Source organism: Cebus imitator, unplaced genomic scaffold (genome assembly GCF_001604975.1).
Source record: "Cebus imitator isolate Cc_AM_T3 unplaced genomic scaffold, Cebus_imitator-1.0 Scaffold174, whole genome shotgun sequence".
Lineage (NCBI taxonomy): Eukaryota > Metazoa > Chordata > Mammalia > Primates > Cebidae > Cebus > Cebus imitator.
In genome coordinates, this window is record NW_016107489.1 from 915,913 (window position 1) to 929,855 (window position 13,943).

Genomic DNA, 13,943 nt, shown 5'->3' on the forward strand with positions numbered 1-13,943 from the left:
TTTAGTAGAGATGGGGTTTCACCATGTTGACCAGGATGGTCTCGATCTCTTGACCTCGTGATCCACCTGCCTCGGCCTCCCAAAGTGCTGGGATTACAGGCTTGAGCCACCACATCCAGCCGTTCGTTTACTTTTAAATGATTTTTGTTATAATGACGACAGTAATGATAAATAAAAGTTCAAGCAATATAAGTACTGTGTTGGGTACTCTACATACTGATAGAAAATATACATCACTCAAAATTAAATATTTGCCTTTATACAATGCCTATTCATTCAATTATTCAGCAAGGTAGTCAACATCCATTGAGCTGCCAGGCATAGAACAGTCACTGACAGAGTTAAAGAAAAATCTGTCATGACTCCCTGTTGGTAACAAACTTTTAGGGAGCAAAAGATAAAAATGCTATAATAAAGCATGACAGCTCTAATGATGGTGTAAAAAATGTTTTGAGGGGCTTAGGGGAATCATAGCTAACTGCTGGAGAAGACCCTGAAGTCTTTGGAAGGGTAGTCTTGAAGCTGAAACTCAAATTTGCATTTCAATTGAATAGGTGCAAAAAAAAGAAAGATAAGGAGTCAACAGCCCTCACCAAGTCATGAAAGTGTGAACTAGGAGGTATACACAGCTGAAAGGAATTTGGTATAGCTGGACAATGTCCCGAGAGCTGGAATGTGTGGGGAGAGGAAGAAAAAGTGCTGTATGTGTTGGGGGTTGGGGAGCAGTATGTATTTGAAGTAGAAGGAAAGCGAAAGAATATGAAGTTAGAAGCATAGATTCAAGGCAGTTTGTAAAGGGTCTTGGATGGCAGGATTAGGAGTCTAGAATGTATGTGGTGATTAAAAGAAGTCAAATAAGATGCTAAGCAGAGCACTGACAGATTTAGTTTTATTTAAGAGAAAAGGAAAACAAAGTTTCTGCTTGTTTCCTTATACGGGGGGAAATATATTGCAAAGATGTTACAAATTTTAGGAAAGAAGTGTGTGTGCTGTATCCATAACAATTCACTACTGGGGAGTAAGTGCTCACTTTATAAACTTTCTAAGAATAGTCAGGTTCACCCAGATCTGAGTTGAGCTTTAGATTTAAGGATGCTTAGCTTGCCACCTTGTGGCTGATAGTGAATCCTGCACACAGAGGATGTAATCTGGGAAATAAACAGACCCCAAACCAGTTAGTGAACAAAGTATTCGTTCAAGTTCATCACAAGTATTTGAGATAAGTAATAATAAGAAGAATGACACTTAGAGTAAATATTAATGAATACTGAAGTCAAAAGTCTTGAATGATCCTTGACTCCTTTCTCTCACCCCTCACATACAATGTTTCTATAAATCCTGTTGATTAGATTTTCCAGGTCTGATATATAGTCACGTTAGAAGTGTTCTTCTTGATAATTCCAGGTTTTACTGAGAATATGGAACAATCTTAGTTCTCATATATTGCTGATAGTATGTAAATTGCTATATTTCTGGCAAAAACTACAACTACTTTGTAGTAAGATCCTTGGAGAAAGCAGATACAAGTTATCTCGTAAAATTGAAGATGCATGTAGTCTATGACCCAGAACTCCTCTGCTCTCCTACGTATATATGTTCTAACAAGAGTTTTACAGATGTACATTAAGAAACACATGCAAGGAATTTTTAGCAGCATTGTTAGTTTTGTTATTCCAGAAAGGAAAATAATAGAAAAAGCCCAAATGTCTCTCAGAAAAAAATGGTACATTGTGATACACTAAATAATGACATACTGTAAAAAAAATTTAAAAATGATCTAATACTGCACACATCAACATAAATTTCTCAATGAAATGTGGTAGAAAAATAGCCACAATGTGATAGTGCTTATATAAAGTTCCAAAACAGATATAAGCTAAGCATTGTCTTTCTTACAGTATTCCTTAAAAATGCTTAGCTTATACTTTCTTACAGTGTTGCTTAAAAATACTTAGCTTAAACTGGGCGCGGTGGCTCAAGCCTGTAATCCCAGCTCTTTGGGAGGCCGAGGCGGGTGGATCACGAGGTCAAGAGATCGAGACCATCCTGGTCAACATGGTGAAACCCGTCTCTACTAAAAATACAGAAAATTAGCTGGGCATGGTGGCGCATGCCTGTAGTCCCAGCTACTCAGGAGGCTGAGGCAGGAGAATTGCCTGAACCCAGGAGGTGGAGGTTGCGGTGAGCCGAGGTCGCGCCATTGCGCTCCAGCCTGGGTCACAAGAGCAAAACTCCGTCTCAAAATAAATAAATAAATTAATTAAATTAAATGCTTAGCTTATATCTGTTTTGGAAACAGAGCCAGTGTCTGTGTGTGTGTGTGTGTGTGTGTGTGTGTAAACACATTTATTTTAAGGAATTGGCTTTTGTGATTGTGAGAGCTAAGATCTATAGAGCAGGCTGGCAGGGTGGAAACTCTTCAACAGGCTCCAAAGCAGCATCCCAAGGTGAAATCTGTTCTTCCTCATTGAAACCCCAGTTTTGCTTCTAAGACCTTTTAACTGGTCAGATGAGGCCCACCAAGATTATCAATGATAATCTCCTTTTCTTAAAGACAACTGATTGGAGATGTGAACCACAACTACAAAATTCCTTCATAGCAACACCTAAATTAAGTAATTGTGTATATAATTTAGCCAAGTTGATACACAAAACTAACCATTACAATTGCATGTCTATATAGTAAGACCATTAGGGAAAACAGGAAATTATAAAATTCCACAATTACCTCAGGGGAGAGGCAGAGAGATATGTCCAGGGATGGATACACGCGGCCTCCATTCTGTTGGTAATACTTTTTTAAGATGGATGACAGTTATGAGGAAGTTTGCTATATTATTCTTTATAGATTACATAGTTTATATAAATTGCTTTGTATGTGGAGGCCATTATCCTTAGCAAAGTAACGTAGGAACAGAAAATCCAATATTGCACGTTCTCGATTACAAGTGGGAGCTAAATGATCAGAACACATGAATTATTCCATAACGAGTTTAAAATATAATTTTTAATCACAATACAAAATAATTGTTTGCTAAGGGTGTGGGAGTACTTCCTGTGTAATCTGGGAAACTGAGGTGCTTCACTCCACCCTCTAACCCAAGCTTGTCCAGCCTGCAGTTCATGGGCCACACGTGGCCCAAGATGGTTTTGACTGTGGCCTACCACAAACTCAAAAACTTTTTAATAACATCGTGGGACTGTTATGCAGTTTATTTGTTTATTTTTAACTCATAAGCTGTCAATATGTTTTATGTGTTGGCCAAGACACTTCTTCCATTGTGGCCCAGGGAAGAAAAAAGATTGGAGATTGAACACTCTTGTTCTAACCATTTAGGGTTGTTGCTATGAGCTAAAACAGAAATATGAGTCAGGAAGAAAGACTGAAACACAGTGTTAGACCAGATGCTCAAGTTTATAAAAAATAACTGGGGGTGCATTTCTGATGAGTGACTAACACAGATTATCTGATACCCGCCGTCCATGAGGCCCCAGTCTCAAAGCTGGATATGGTTGTTTAAAGTCCACCTGCTACTTGACCATGTCATTCTCGCCTATCAGGCAAAAGAGGGGCCCAGGTGGGAGTGAACTTAGTCACTGAGTGTTATAAAATTCATTTTATGTGTTATTTATTATCTCCTCTGAAAAAAGACATTGGAGGTTTGAAAGAATGAAACACACAGACATTTGGACTGTTTTGTGGGTGGGCAAAAGAAAACGTGGAGTTTGTGGGCCTTAGATGTTTCCTACTGTGGGAAATGCAGGTGGGCAAGGGCCGAGCTCATTGGCCTATAGACTCTGCCACTTGCTTGTCTCAGCCTCCAGCACAGATTCTCTAAATGCCTCCCACCTGGTCTACCCAACTTCTGCCCCTCCTTTTGAATCCATTCTCCTTTGGCAGCTAGAGTAAGCTTTTTAAAAAACTGTAGTAAAAACAACACAATATAAACTTTTACTCCATGTTAACCATTTTTAAGTGTACAGTTCAGTAGTGTTAATTACATTCACTTTGTTATACAACAGATCCCCAGAACTTCTTCCTCTTGGAAATCTGAAACATTATATCCTTTAAACAACTTCCTATTTCTCCCTCTCTCTAGTCCCTGATAAATACCATTTTACTTTCTGTTTCTATGAATATTGCTACTGTAGGTACTTCATATAAATGGAATCATACAGCATTGGTCTTTTTGTTCTGGCTTATTTCACTTAGCATAATGTCCTTAAGATTTGTCCATATTGTAGCTTGTGACAGTGTCCTTTCTTTTTAAGGCTGAATAACATTTCTTTGTGTATGTATGTGTATATAGATATTTTTAACCACATTTTGTTTATTCATTTATTCATCAACAAACATTTGGGTTGTTTCCACCTCTTAGCTATCATGAACATGGGTATGCAAACATATTTTCAAGACCTTGCTTTCATTTCTGTGGGGTATGTACCCAGAGGAGGGATTGCTAGATGATATGGTAGTCCTGTTTTTATATTTTTGAAGAACCTCCATACTGTTTGTTATTACAGTTACATCATCTTACAGTCTCACTGAGTTCAAAAATGAGCTTTTGAAAATGTAAATCAGATCATACCACTTTCCTCTTGAAATTCTTTGTTGACTTCCCATTTTTCTCAGGATGGGGATCTAAATCCTTCTCAAGGCTATCAAGGTCCTATGTAATCTTATTCCAGGTTACCTCTTCTGCCTCATGTTTGCTTCACTCACCCCTCTTCAGAAAGCTGTGTCAATTCCTTGAAATTATCACACTCTTTTACAACTCAAATATTCTCATGGTTGTTCTTCCTTTCATTTGAAAGGCAGCTTACTCAACTCTTCGCGTGGGAAATATGCTCATTCCTCTGACTTCAGTTAATATGTCATTGTTTCAGAAAGCGTCCCTGACATTCTCTAGTGAATATGGTTCCTTCTTTGTGCTCTCTTGGAGCATCTTATTACCTTGACAATCTGTGATCAATTCCTTCCTTATTTAATTATGTTTGTCACCTTCACTAGAAGGAAAGCTCCACAAGAGAAATAATATTGTTTGTGTTTCTCGTTCACTGTTGAATCCCTGCAGCTAGTGCACCTAATAAAACTAGTAGTCATTCTGTCCTCAAGTTTGAGCAAGTCCTATCCAAATTAGGGAAAGAGTAATGATTTTTAAGGTTAAAAATGGCCCCATTTGGGAAACTTCGCTGTGATTGTTAATTTTGCATATCCTGGTAAAACCTAATGGTTTAGATACAAGGATGACTAGATACAAGGAAAAAGAAGAAAATAAAACACGCAGAGCTACAAGTGAAGTAATGAACTGAATGGACTAAGATATGCCCAAGCAGAGGCCAGAAGTTGCTTATGGATTTTAGAGAATTTGAATTGAATTCAGTTTAGAATTGAATTTTCTGTGATAAATAGGGAATGTGCACTAGCTGATTTTTATCAGCCTGGCCAAGTCTCTAGAAATGAAAGTCTAAGATTTACGACAGTACAGTCATTCAAATCATAACTTCATGGTTGATACTTTATCATTTATATTTCAAAATTTGAACTGAATATTTCTCCCAAGAACTAATTCTTCAAGGTTTCCTGAGACCTTAGATCCATATTGCCAATTTTAAGGAGAAATTATCAAGCTTATCTATATTGCAGCACGTAAATGGCCTATGATAATTTTTGATTTTAATCTAACACAACTGTTTAAGACTGTACCAACCTCTCAAGGAAAGAAATGTAAGAAACTGCCTTCAAGCATCTTAACATCTCAAGAGAGGAAGTTTACTTCTATCATCCCTTCTCCATGGGTTCTGGTCTGTTGTTCCTTTGAGAGTATTATTGGACCCATACCTTTCCATTCTTTAAGAGTAGCCTGTGATATCATATTATCCAAGAAACTGTTTCTTTATACTACCAAAGCTAGGTTAAATGACCTCCAAGGGAGCATGGGAATACTATGTTTTAGTATAATATTGCATTGATTTTAAGATGTACTTTTTTACATTAGCATCTCTGAAATCAGCCTGTGTCTTAACTATGACATTTTAGATTGAAAACATTTGTCAGTCTTACCTACCAAAAACAGAGCTCACTGGGGCATTTTGGTCTCTCTAAATATTACCAGTGTCTATTACAGTACATCAGTGACTCATTTTAAGTGCTCAGTGAAAGGAGAGATGAAAAAAAAGATTACATACTTGGTGGAAAATTTTATTGTAAGGACAGTATACAGTGACAAAGTTCAACTACATTTTGGGGGGGGAATAAGATTAGGAAAGACTGTGGAAAAGGTAACACATGAAAAGAACCTTAAAAGAGCAAGATATTTCTCACCTGTGATTTAGGAAGCACCCTTCAAGACAGAAGGAAGAGCGTGAGACAAGAAGGTGAGAAAAGACCGGAACGATGGGATGGCTCCAGTAAAGAGAAGCTGACCTAGTTTGAAAGGAATGTAAATGAGTGGAAAAAAATCAGTAAGAGATAGTACTTTAGCAAGACATCGAGAATGTTGTGAATTCCACATCAAAGTGCCTGTGTTTTATTCTGGAGCAGTAAAAAACTACTGAAGGGTTTTAAAGGAGAGAATGATATGGCCAAACTTGTTAAGGAAGCTATATCTGAGGGTGCTTAGTTAAAAGAATTGGTTGATGCAGAGCATATAGATAAGGAAACCAGTTACTAGGTGGCTACTATTCACTTAACAAACATGTGTTAGGACCCACTGAATACCTGGCACAAGTGCTACAGCCATAAACAAGACTCAATCCTTGCATTCAAAGATTTTATAGTCTTTAAAAAGCAAACAGTCAAATAAACAGACAAAATGATGGAATAAAGTACATGTCCTGTGGGTGCACAGGTAGCTATGAGTCCTGACCTCAGTCTAGGGGTAAGGCATAAGTGAATAAATTATGGAGGCTTCTGGAAAGGGTGTCATCTTAACTAAACTGGATGTTAAAGATGTTAAAGAGATGGCAACAGACATCTGGAAGGTAACAAGTGCAAAATGCTGGAGGTGATCTATTCCTCTTATTCTGAATTGCAAATAATTCAGAATGGTGAAATTCTAGATTTTGGGGATGGGATGGGAGAAGATGAAGACATAGAGAAAGGAAGGTCGGTGTTTTGGGGTAGAAAGAGACAAGAAATATGGTTAGAAAGATAAATAGAAGGCAAGTGGAATATTCTAGGGAGAAAAATCAAGGGTGTGATGGGGTAATGGACAATGAAGATAAATATAAAACAGAACAAATGTTATCTACTGATTTAGAAGTCCATTAAACTTGTATTAGATTCATTCATCTGGTAATATGTACTAAACCTCTGGCCACAGTTGTAGTATTGCTACTTTCATCAGGGAGCTCTCAGTCTAATGTAAACCATCTTGGCCTTCACTCTGATATTAGGAGTCATGTTCTGCCAACTTAGTTAGATGGACCCCACTCTGGAAGACATGAGAGGGGAAAGATGCTGAATGATCATCTTCATCTGTGTAATTTTGTATTTGGGTGACCAGGGAACGGGCAGTGTCATTAACTAGGTTATTTCTATTTATACTTTCTCCCAATTGTATTCTGTGGCCCAGCAAGGATAAAGGGAAGCTTCCAGACCTTAGTTTTTAAACCAAAGGACCAACGTATCTACCATACTCAGAAGAGATATCTGAGTCAGAGAGTAATAAATGCACAATATCTGAGAGACAACATAGTGTATGAATTAAAGTTGGGATTACAAGGATATTGAGATATAGATCTCATTCCATTTACTAGTCATGTGAACAAGTTACTTATTTAATTTATTTCTCCCTATATTTTCTCTTTTGTTAAATGAAGGAAATAAAACAGTAACTACTCCATAAGTTTGTTATAAGGATTAAATAAATTAATGCTTGTAAAGCATTAATACATACGCATGTCCTATCATAGGTACTAATCTGAAAGATGACACTGTGAGTTCCCAGCAGGGCAGCAGGACAAGAAAATTAGAAAACTTTCTGCGTTTTCTTGATTTGGAGCTTACATCTTAAGAGTGTAAGAAGCACAAAATAACATTCTACAATTGCACATTCAGTTGCATATTAAGCATCTAGATCAAGTATAACTATGCCTTTCCCAAAGTAATTTTATTACATACTGTTTTATTTGGAGAACATTTAAACCATCACAAGCAAGCATGGATTATAAAGCAACTTTATTTGAGGAAACATTAATATTTTTATTACAGTGTCTGATTGTGAAATAAACCTCTTTGATTGAAACCCACTAGTAACAGGGCTGAAGTTAAGACCACACTTTCTGCCTTATTTTTCAGTTATCCCATGTTCCAGTGCCATTGACACCAGCTCATTATGGGGAGCTCTAAAACAGAGGCGCTGGATAGATCAAGCCCATTTGTACCACCACCGGAGAGAATTCACAGTGGTTGCCTCCCTGGCCCGCTGAGTGTCTTTCCATGAAAAGACAGCTGTTCATGACTGCTTCTTGGTACAGGAAGCATGTTGAAGAAAAAGGGAGGTCAAAGAATTGTATTACCTAATGCAACTAGAATTTAATTTCTACAAGGTCATAAATTTTTGCTTTTTTTTTTTTTTACTACCATATTCCTGGCACTTAAAATTTGGTGATTAGCATATAATGTGCTAGATGAACATTCTGTTGGGTGAACAAATAATGCTGCTTCCTACTAGGAAGGAATTTTAGTCTATATAGTGTCAGAGAAAGTATGTGCCAACAGGCCACCCAGGAAGTCCCAGGACCAGGAACAAAGTCTGCTGGAGATCATCCAGGAGATATTCTAGGTTCACATGGGCGAGTGATCTCCTCCTTGAAAGTGAAATATAATGGGAGGGCTAGGCAAATGCCAATTCCACAGGCAGGTTCTGAAGTCCAAAGCTCACATAGCTAGGAAGAGTAGCTTGAATGAGCAGTGAAGGGAAATTCAGCACCTGTGTCTGAGACTTTTTTTCTCTGCCTCCTGGACAGAAATGATCATTGTAGGCAGAAGAGACCACGAGTGGGAGTGTTGGCCTAGCTAGAGGCATGAGTAGAAAGGGTAAGATGGCCTCACATACAGGAAAGACGCTAGATCTAGAGAAGTGGCAACAAGGCCTTAGAAGCTCGTTTTTCCTACTTCAGAAGGTTTGTGCTGTTCTGTAGGGATGCTACAATACTTGCAATAACATGGTGGAAGCCAGCTCCCTATAATGGCGATAAGGCTGAATTGAGCATGTACATGCACGTGTGTGTGTGTGTGTGTGTGTGTGTATCGACTCTTTTTATAATACTTAGAAAGATGACTTCATGACACTGGTAGAGAAATTGCTGGGTATGGTGGCTCATGCTTCTAATCCCAGCTCTTTGGGAGCTTGAGGCAAGTGGATCACTTGAGGCCAGGAGTTCGAGACCAGCCTAACCAACATGGTGAAACACTGTCTCTACTAAAAATGCGAAAAATTAGCCAGGTATGCTGGTGCAAACCTGTAATTTTAGCTACTTAGGAGGCTAAATGGGGAGGATCACTTGAACCCGGTGGAGGTTGCAGTGAGCCAAGATCGCACCACTGCACTCCAGCCTGGGTGAGAGTGAGACTCCATCTCAAAAACAGAAAAAAAAAAAAAAAAAGATAAATAGGAAGGGTCTTATATTTCCTAAGCACCTACCAGGAGACAGGTCCTTTGCCAAAGCATTTATGCATATTATCTCATCAATTTCCTATAGCAACCCTGTCATACATTATTAGTCCAATTTTACAAATGAGAAATCTGAATTTCAGAGAGCGTTTGTACTTCCTGAAAGTCGCATTGCTGGTTAGTGCAGGAACAGGATTTAAACCCAGGAACTGAGTCGTAGGGAATTTGCATCGCTTGAGGAAGCATTTTTGCTGAAATGAACATTTCCTCTTTTCTGGGCACCAGGTGCACTGAGCAAAACATGTTTCTAGCTTTTAGTAGTGAATGATTCTCACTCACAGATGCTGTACCAGTTGCACAGCTGGTGGATTGAGTCAGACAGGGACTGCCCACAAGATCATACAGTGCCCGATTGAATCCAGTGGCAGTTATCCCTGGAAAATTACTCAGACCACATTTGAAGTTTTGCTTCAAATGGATGAACTACTGTCGAGTTTGCTCTCAAATCATTGCTTTGATTTCTTGGTACCAAAGCAGTTTGACTTAAAGTCTGGTCCTCCCCAGCAAATTTATTCCCAGCTCCTCCCTCTTTCATTTGTCAGAAACCCCTTCATTTGGAAACCCCTTCCTTGCATCCTTCAGCCAGTTCTCAAGATTAACTCAACTGAAGATGGATAAACCCTTTCCAGGAAAAGAATTTTTTCTTACCACAAAACATACAATACACTGAACCTCTGCATTGCAACAAAGCAAATACTCGATCATGTCTTACATATTCTCTTTTGTCAATTATTTTTGCTCCTCAAAGAAATATATGTAGCTCCAAAAAAAATTAAATTATCTCCCAGAAATAACCACTGTCAACATGTTAGTATATTCTTCCACCTCTTTCTTGCCTTGGATACACTTTAATGTCTTTTATTGGGCCTATTTGAGGTTGATACATTTCAATGTGGGTCAAGCTGCTGACCTGGGGTTTAGAAGAGCTCATGTAAGAATACTTAGGATGGTCTCGTTTGTGTGCTGTGCTTCCTTAGCTGCTCTAAGTCAGTGCTGGCAGAAGAGAGGACAGGGGAACTCAGTTCTTCTCTGCATGTTGCCATTTTTCTTTCTCTCAACTCTTTTGCTCCAGGAAGCCACCAGCTAACACTCCTTGTCAGGTACATCGTACCCAAAGCTGGAACAATTCTTCCTGCTAAAGGAAAACCTTCAAAGGAACCTGCTTCATTACCTGCACTACACAACATAAACCAGTTTTTGATTTTATTGTTGACACTTTTACAGGGTACTGTTCAATAACCAATTCTCCTATAGAATCCCAACAGGTTTCTTGAGTACACACTGCTTCTGGGATGTGCTAGCCATGGTGGAGTACACAGGAGTCTAAGGAGCTTACATTTCTACCAGAGGTAGTTCCGTTTTGTAACATTTATTGAGCACCTACTGGGTCCCAGGCAGAATATTTGCCACTAGTACAAAAACTAATTGTGAACCCTTCCCATTTCCATGAGAATGGCAGAGATGTACATGCTTTGAGAAAAAGAGGGATTCTCAGGGAATCAGACATGGGAGCACAGAAGAAGAATGCTTAGCCAAATTTGGGTGTCCAGGGAAAGCATTTGGGAAGATATCATGTATGAACTAAGTTTTGAAGGTTGAGCAGTATGTGAAAAACATTTGGGAAGGTTATGAGAGGTAGAGAAGACATCAAGAGCAAAGGGCAAGGACGAGATGTGTCTTTCTTATTCACTGTTGTATCTCTAGCTCTTAGTATAATGCCTGGTATATACTTGGTGCTCAGTAAATTCTTGTTGCATGAAAAAGTGCGAGGAGAAGGTTTTCAGGCATTTATGATGGCTACAGTGTACTTTGTGAGACCAGGAGGACGGTGAGATTTGATATACTGTCTATGTGTTAGAGAATAGTGGGAAAAGTTGAAGTTGGAAGCTTTGAAAAATTTGAAACAGTAAAAGGCAACATTTTTCCTTCAGTTTTTTCTATTCCCCTAATTTTTTATAATCAAATAATATATCTAATGTTCCAGTAAAACAATCATAGCTGATACTAAGTGACCACTTACCAGGTCACAGATACTCCCCTAAGTGCCTTCCATGCATCATCTTACTTGGATTTCTAAAAATTGCTGTGAGGTAGTTACTATTCCAATTTTACAGAGAAGGATATCACATCACAGAGTGTTTAATCAGTTGCATCACATGACCGTATGGTGATCAAACTAAGAATTGATGCAGGAAGTCTCTCCAGAATCTATGCTTTTAGGCACTATTCGGAAACCGACGTTTTAGAAAGCTATTCTACTGAGATATATTGGTCATCTTGCTCCTTTTGGCCCTGGGACATCACAGAGGAAGTATCACTGAAGTCTGTCTTTCTACTGCCGTCATGTCTGAGTCAGAGTCTCTGAAAGAGACCAAATAACTGTGAAAGGTCTTCATTGAAGAGTTGAGCTTTGAAACAACCCATGAGAGTCTGGGGAGCCATTCTGAGCAATTGGGAACACTTGTGGAGGTAATGATATATCCAGACACCAAGTGCTCCTGGGCCTTTGGGTTGGTCACGTAGGCCGCTGTGGAGGAGGCGGATGCAGCCCCAAATGCAAGGCTACACAAGGTGGAGGAAAGAGTTGTGGAGCCAAAGAGAGTTGTCTCAAGAGGAGATTCTCAAAGACTAGGTGCCCACTTAACTGTGAAACAGACATTTGTTGATGGCTGTATCTGTTCATTCTTGCACTGCTATCAAGAAATACCCAAGACAGGGTAATTTATAAGGAAAAGAGGTTTCATTGGCTCCTGGTTCTACAGGCTGTGCCAGAAGCATGATGCTGGCATCTTCTGGGCTTCTGGGGAGGCCTCAGGAAACTTTCTTTTTTTTTTCTTTTTTTTTAACAAGTACTCAGCATTTAATGAACCTCCCTCCATGTGGCTTCAAGCCACCAGGACACAGGCCCCCCTGACACCCTTAATCTTCTCCTCAGCTCTTCTGCTGAAGAATTTGGCCTTGACGATGACAGGATGCTTTGGGAGCTTTCCCTTGCCCAGAACTTTATAGTAGCCCGATCACACCACATCAGTGATGGGAGCAGCCCCAGTCTTGTTTTTAACAGCAGTCACCCGTGTCTGCTCACTGACCAAAGTCCACAATTTGTCAAGGCTGATAGTTGGGCAGAAGCTCTGGTTCCTCTTTAAGTGGTAATGCCTCATACCAACTTTCCCAAAGTAACCTGGGTGATATTTGTTGACGTTGATCCTGTGGTGATGCATACCACCAGCATTACCCTGGCCTCCAGGGTGCTTCCAGTGCTTGCCTGCAGAAATACAAAGCGATGCAGCCGTGGCCGTGGCTCACGTGGTCCCGAAGTTTTCGGGTCTTCCTCAATCTGGATGGCATGTTGGTGGTCCAGACAAAAGGCAGGAAACTTTCAGTCATGGCAGAAGACAAAGGGGAAGCAGATTTGTCCTACATGGCCAGAACAGGAGGACGAGAGAGGGCAGGGGAGTTACTACAAACTATCAAACAATCAGGTCTCGCGAGAACTCTGTCATGAGACAGCACTAGGAAGATGATGCTAACCCATTAGAAACCACCCCCATGATCCGATCACTTTTCACCAGGCCCCACCTCCAGCACTGGGGACTATATTTCAATATGAGATTTGGGTGGGAACACAGATCCAAACCACATGAGTGGCATTAAAGAAGACACTAAAGAACATCACCTACGAGCCAGGCACAGTGGCTCACTCCCACAATATCAGCACTTTGGGAGACCAAGGTGGTGAATCACTTGAGGTCAGAAGTTCTAGACCAGCCTGCCCAACATGATGAAATGCTGTCTCTACTAAAATATTAAAATTAGCCAGGGTTGGTGGTGGGTGCCTTTAATCCCAGCTACTCAGGAGGCTGAGGTGGGAGAATCGCTTAAACCTGGGTGACAGAGGTTGCAGTAAACCAAGATCACACCACTGCACTCCAGCCTGGACTACAGAGCAAGACTCCTTCTCGAAATAATAATAATAATTATTATTATAAAGAGAGAAAGAACATCACCTAAGAGATTACTTTGAAGAGTATGGGAAAATTGAAGTGACTGAAATCATGAATGATTGAGGCAGAGGCAAGCAAAGGAACTTTGCCTTTGTAAGCCTTGAGGACCATGACTCTATGAATAAGATTGAAATACCATACTGTGAATGGCCACAGCTGTGAAGTTAGGAAACTTCAAAGAGTGTTCAGAAACTTCATCACTGTCAGAGCAACAGATGGCTAGTGCTTCATTCAGCCAAAGAAGCCAAAGTAGTTCTGG

General features: G+C 39.7%; 1 protein-coding gene and 1 pseudogene across 16 annotated transcripts in view; one reads left to right on the forward strand and one right to left on the reverse strand.

The window, feature by feature from the left end:
- The window catches only part of DLG2 (discs large MAGUK scaffold protein 2), a 1,831,252-nt gene that overhangs the window by 730,261 nt on the left and 1,087,048 nt on the right, over nucleotides 1-13,943 (forward strand). The window lies entirely within an intron of this gene.
- LOC108315584 lies at nucleotides 12,512-13,028 on the reverse strand (annotated as a pseudogene). The gene has a single exon (XR_001829997.2). The product of XR_001829997.2 is annotated as a 60S ribosomal protein L27a-like (transcript).